The following is a 6,462-nucleotide window of genomic DNA, read 5'->3' as shown; positions in this document are numbered from 1 at the left end:
GGTTAACAGCCGATCGCGCTAGCCCATTGCGCCACGGGGACAGTCTTGCTCCACTCTCACCACCATCAGAACATATCTTCAAAGCTATCAGCACAAAGAGAAAAAAGCGCCGCACCACCACCGGGTGGGCTCGAAACTCCAACCTTTCGGTTAACAGCCGATCGCGCTAGCCAATTGCGCCAGGGAGACAGTCCTGCTCCACTCTCACCACCACCAGAACATATCTTCAAAGCTATTACCACAAAGAAAAAAGCAACACACCACTCCTGGGAGGGCTCGAAACTCCAACCTTTCGGTTAACAGCCGATCGCGCTAGCCCATTGCGCCACGGAGACAGCCTTGCTCCACTCTCACCACCATTAGAACATATCTTTCAAGCTATCAGCCCAAAGAATAGAAAGCGCCGCGCCACCACCGGGTGGGCTCGAACCTCCAACCTTTCGGTTAACAGCCGATCGCGCTAGCCAATTGCGCCACGGAGACAGTCCTGCTCCATTTTCACCACCATCAGAACATATCTTCAAAGCTAATAGTGCAAAGAAAAAAGCGCCACACCATCACCGGGTGGGCTCGAACCTCCAACCTTTCGGTTAACAGCCGATCGCGCAAGCCAATTGCGCCACGGAGACAGTCCTGCTCCACTCTCACCACCGTCAAAACATTTATTCAGAGCTATCACCCCAAAGAAAAAAAAGCGCCGCACCACCACCGGGAGGGCTCGAAACTCCAACCCTTCGGTTTACAGCCGATCGCGCTAGCCCATTGCGCCACGAGGACAGTCTTGCTCCACTCTCACCACCATCAGAACATATCTTCAAAGCTATCAGCACAAAGAAAAAAAAAGCGCCGCACCACCACCGGGTGGGCTCGAACCTCCAACCTTTTGGTTAACAGCCGATCGCGCTAGCCAATTGCGCCACGGAGACAGTCCTGCTCCACTCTCACCACCATCAAAACATATCTTCAAAGCTATCAGCCCAAAGAAAAAAAGCACCGCACCACCACCGGGTGGGCTCGAACTTCCAACCTTTCGGTTAACAGCCAATCGCGCTAGCCAATTGCGCGACGGAGACAGTCCTGCTTCACTCTCACCACCATCAGAACATATCTTCAAAGCTATCAGCACAAAGAAAAAAAAGCGCCACACCATCATCGGGTGGGCTCGAACCTCCAACCTTTCGGTTAAGAACCGATCGCGCAAGCCAATTGCACCACGGAGACAGTCCTGCTCCACACTCACCACCGTCAAAACATTTCTTCAGAGCTATCACCCCAAAGAAAAAAAAGCGCCGCACCACCACCGGGTAGGCTCGAAACTCCAACCTTTCGGTTAACAGCCGATCGCGCTAGCCAATTGCGCCATGGAGACAGTCCTGCTCCACTCTCACCACCATCAGAACATATCTTCAAAGCCATCAGCCCAAAGAAAAAAAAGCACCGCACCACCACCGGGTGGGCTCGAACCTCCAACCTTTCGGTTAACAGCCAATCGCGCTAGCCAATTGCGCCACGGAGACAGTCCTGCTCCACTCTCACCACCATCAGAACATATCTTCAAAGATATTAGCGCAAAGAAAAAAAGCGCCGCGCCACCACCGGGTGGGCTCGAACCTCCAACCTTTCGGTTAACAGCCAATCGCGCTAGCCAATTGCGCCACGGAGACAGTCCTGCTCCACTCTCACCACCATCAGAACATATCTTCAAAGCTATTAGCGCAAAGAAAAAAAGCGCCGCGCCACCACCGGGTGGGCTCGAACCTCCAACCTTTCGGTTAACAGCCGATCGCGCTAACCCCATGCGCCACGAGGACAGTCTAGCTCCACTCTCACCACCATCAGAACATATCTTCAAAGCTATCAGCGCAAAGAAAAATAGCGCCGCACCACCACCGGGTGGGCTCGAACCTCCAACCTTTCGGTTAACAGCCGATCGCGCTAGCCAATTGCGCCACGGAGACAGTCTTGCTCCACTCTCAACACCATCAGAACATATCTTCAAAGCTACAAGCGCAAAGAAAAAAAAGCGCCGCACCACCACCGGGTGGGCTCGAAGCTCCAACCTTTCGGTTAACAGCCAATCGCGTTAGCCAATAGCGCCACAGAGACAGTCCTGCTCCACTCTCACCACCATCAGAACATATCTTCAAAGCTATCAGCCTAAAGAAAAAAAGCACCGCACCACCACCGGGTGGGCTCGAACTTCCAACCTTTCGGTTAACAGCCAATCGCGCTAGCCAATTGCGCCACGGAGACAGTCCTGCTTCACTCTCACCACCATCAGAACATATCTTCAAAGCTATCAGCACAAAAAAAAAAAGCGCCACACCATCATCGGGTGGGCTCGAACCTCCAACCTTTCGGTTAACAGCCGATCGCGCAAGCCAATTGCGCCACGGAGACAGTCCTGCTCCACACTCACCACCGTCAAAACATTTCTTCAGAGCTATCACCCCAAAGAAAAAAAAGCGCCGCACCACCACCGGGTGGGCTCGAACCTCCAACCTTTCAGTTAACAGCCGATCGCGCTAGCCGATTGCGCCACGGAGACAGTCCTGGTCCACTCTCACCACCATCAGAACATATCTTCAAAGCTTTCAGCGCAAAGAAAAAAAAGCGCCGCGCCACCACCGGGTGGGCTCGAACCTCCAACCTTTCGGTTAACAGCCGATCGCGCTAACCCATTGCGCCAGGGGGACAGTCTTGCTCCACTCTCACCACTATCAGAACATATCTTCAAAGCTATCAGCGCAAAGAAAAAAAAGCGCCGCACCACCACCGGGTGGGCTCGAACCTCCAACCTTTCGGTTAACAGCCGATCGCGCTAGCCAATTGCGCCACAGAGACAGTCTTGCTCCACTCTCAACACCATCAGAACATATCTTCAAAGCTACAAGCACAAAGAAAAAAAAGCGCCACACCATCATCGGGTGGGCTCGAACCTCCAACCTTTCGGTTAACAGCCGATCGCGCAAGCCAATTGCGCCACGGAGACAGTCCTGCTCCACACTCACCACCGTCAAAACATTTCTTCAGAGCTATCACCCCAAAGAAAAAAAAGCGCCGCACCACCACCGGGTGGGCTCGAACCTCGAACCTTTCAGTTAACAGCCGATCGCGCTAGCCGATTGCGCCACGGAGACAGTCCTGGTCCACTCTCACCACCATCAGAACATATCTTCAAAGCTTTCAGCGCAAAGAAAAAAAAGCGCCGCGCCACCACCGGGTGGGCTCGAACCTCCAACCTTTCGGTTAACAGCCGATCGCGCTAACCCATTGCGCCAGGGGGACAGTCTTGCTCCACTCTCACCACTATCAGAACATATCTTCAAAGCTATCAGCGCAAAGAAAAAAAAGCGCCGCACCACCACCGGGTGGGCTCGAACCTCCAACCTTTCGGTTAACAGCCGATCGCGCTAGCCAATTGCGCCACAGAGACAGTCTTGCTCCACTCTCAACACCATCAGAACATATCTTCAAAGCTACAAGCGCAAAGAAAAAAAAGCGCCGCACCACCACCGGGTGGGCTCGAACCTCCAACCTTTCGGTTAACAGCCGATCGCGCTAGCCAATTGCGCCACCGAGACAGTCTTGCTCCACTCTCACCACCATCAGAACATATCTTCAAAGCTACAAGCGCAAAGAAAAAAAAGCGCCGCACCACCACGGGGTGGGCTCGAACCTCCAACCTTTCGGTTAACAGCCGATCGCGCTAGCCAATTGCGCCACGGGGACAGTCTTGCTCCACTCTCACCACCATCAGAACATATCTTCAAAGCTATCAGCGCAAAGAAAAAAAAGCGCCGCACCACCACCGGGTGGGCTCGAACCTCCAACCTTTCGGTTAACAGCCGATCGCGCTAGCCAATTGCGCCAGGGAGACAGTCCTGCTCCACTCTCACCACCATCAGAACATATCATCAAAGCTATCAGCCCAAAGAAAAAAAAGCGCCGCACCACCACCGGGTGGGCTCGAACCTTCAACCTTTCGGTTAACAGCCGATCGCACTAGCCAATTGCGCCACGGAGGCAGTCGTGCTCCACTCTTACCACCATCAGAACATATCTTCAAAGCTATCAGCACAAAGAAAAAAGCAACACACCACTCCCGGGAGGGCTCGAACCTCCAACTTTTCGGTTAACAGCCGATCGCGCTGGCCAATTGCTCCACGGAGACAGTCCTGCTCCACTCTCACCACCATTAGAACATATATTTCAAGCTATCAGCCCAAAGAAAAAAAAGCGCCGCACCACCACCGGGTGGGCTCGAACCTCCAACCTTTTGGTTAACGGCCGATCGCGCTAGCCAATTGCGCCACGGAGACAATCGTGCTCCACGCTCACCAACATCAGAAAATATCTTCAAAGCTATCATCGCAAAGAAAAAAGCAACACACCCCACCCGGGAGGGCTCGAACCTCCAACTTTTTGGTTAAAAGCCGATCGCGCTAGCCAAGTTGTACAAGTAGCAGCCAATATGGGCGGAGCCATCCAATAAGACCGGCATTATTGGCCCGCCGTTTGAACGTTATTGCCGGCGTCAGCTGAAAAGTCAACATCACGATGTCATAATATTAGAATATGAGCCAATTTCTTCGTGTGCTGCTTTTTGGCGCTGTTCTGGCCCCAATTCACGCGCCGATTTTTCAAGTTAGAGAGAGAGTAATATATGTGCCGGGCACACTATTAGAACTATCTTTTCGTCATTAAACCATGCCCCGCCGCGGCGGTCTAGTGGCTAAGGTACTCGGCTGCTGACCCGCCGGTTGCGGGTTCGAATCCCGGCTGCGGCGGCTGCATTTCCGATGGAGGCGGAAATGTTGTAGGCCCGTGTGCTCAGATTTGGGTGCACGTTAAAGAACCCCAGGTGGTCGAAATTTCCGGAGCCCTCCACTACGGCGTCTCTCATAATTATATGGTGGTTTTGGGACGTTAAACCCCACATATCAATCAATAAATCATTAAACCATGCACAGCTCGTTGAAATGCATAATCGTTGGTTGAAGTTGTGCAAGGTAGACTTTTTAAGTGAGAAAAAATTACCGATCAAGTTTCTCTGTCAGACGTGACGTCCGATGCGGTGCTATCCGTACGTATGACGAAGCTGCTGCGGATACCGCTGTCTTACGCGCGCATGTAGACGTCGAACATCTGACGCAAATCTTAACGTATCATGTGTCGGGCTAGCTATCTACGCGACCTATTCTAATCTGTTTTGCGTTCACAGCACAGTACGGTTAACGGCACTTGCTGCTGCTTGACGTGTGGGAAGAGCGGGGGTCGTCAGTTGCGTTATGGTGACTGAATCATACAGCATATGCAGTTGCCGTGATCTAACACACAGACGCGCGTGCGCGCGCACGCACGCGCTATATTAATGCAACGACCACACGAATTCCCAACAACATCGCAGCGAACGGTTGGTAAGGTGTTGCGGAGTGTGTTGGGCGTCGTATAGGGCACCCTGTCGGTGCCCAGCTCGTTGCGAACGCGAATTTCGGCGTGGAACGCATCTTTTTTATGTACTTTTTTTACGTGTGCCCAAAACGGTAGGCTGCGCGATACGAGAAGTACGACACACAAAAAAAAAAGAAACGTGAATGCATAGGGCAAATTGTTAATAACAAAAAAAAACCACGCACGGTCACGCCACTGCAGTGGCGTGAGCGTGCGTGTTTTTTTCTTATTAACGAAGCACATGTGCTTCCATAAAACATGACAGCCAAGAATGATGAAGTATTCATTTACATACAAATTACTATGAGTTGCTGAAACTCACACAAAAGAACATAATTTTCTTCCTCGGATATTGATCGAGTGCCTTGGAATTATGCTATGTGAATTTGACACATCAACAGTGCATTATGATTCCCACCATAAGGGGCCACAATCTTGGCAAGTAATAGAAGTACTCTTCCCACCTGATGTGCACCTAACGTAAAGAGGCCTTGTTTCTCAAGTTAGCAATATATATCATATATATATGTATATATAACCACTGGAAAAATATACCAGGTGTAACCAGAAAAAGGTGCACCTGCAAATTTAAAGTTTAAAAGAAGCAATGACATGCCAACCATCCAAAATAGAACGCCTGAGAAAGGAGCATCAATCAGTATTACAGCAGCTAAAAGCCTGCTAACAGCTGAAGGTAGTCATGCTGCTCTTCCATTCAAGTATAGTGTACACTGAGAAAAGATACTGAAGATACACCATCAGCAAATGACAAAAGCAATACAGACCGAGCTTTCTCTTATAATACAAAAAGTTTTTAGCTGAGGAGGAAAATAAGTCATTGGCACACAATAAGTGCACAAAAAAAAAGCTGTCGCACGAGACTGTCAGCGCTTAGACAACACAGGCAAAAATACAGTAGACTGAAGAAGGGAAAACCCATAGCAAAAGTTACCATACTCCTGAGTTCTTGCTTTGCGTGCAAATGAAGCTAGCGTGAAGTTGAACACT

This window comes from Rhipicephalus microplus, unplaced genomic scaffold (genome assembly GCF_043290135.1).
Source record: "Rhipicephalus microplus isolate Deutch F79 unplaced genomic scaffold, USDA_Rmic scaffold_80, whole genome shotgun sequence".
NCBI lineage: Eukaryota > Metazoa > Arthropoda > Arachnida > Ixodida > Ixodidae > Rhipicephalus > Rhipicephalus microplus.
This window is presented reverse-complemented; position numbering follows the sequence as displayed.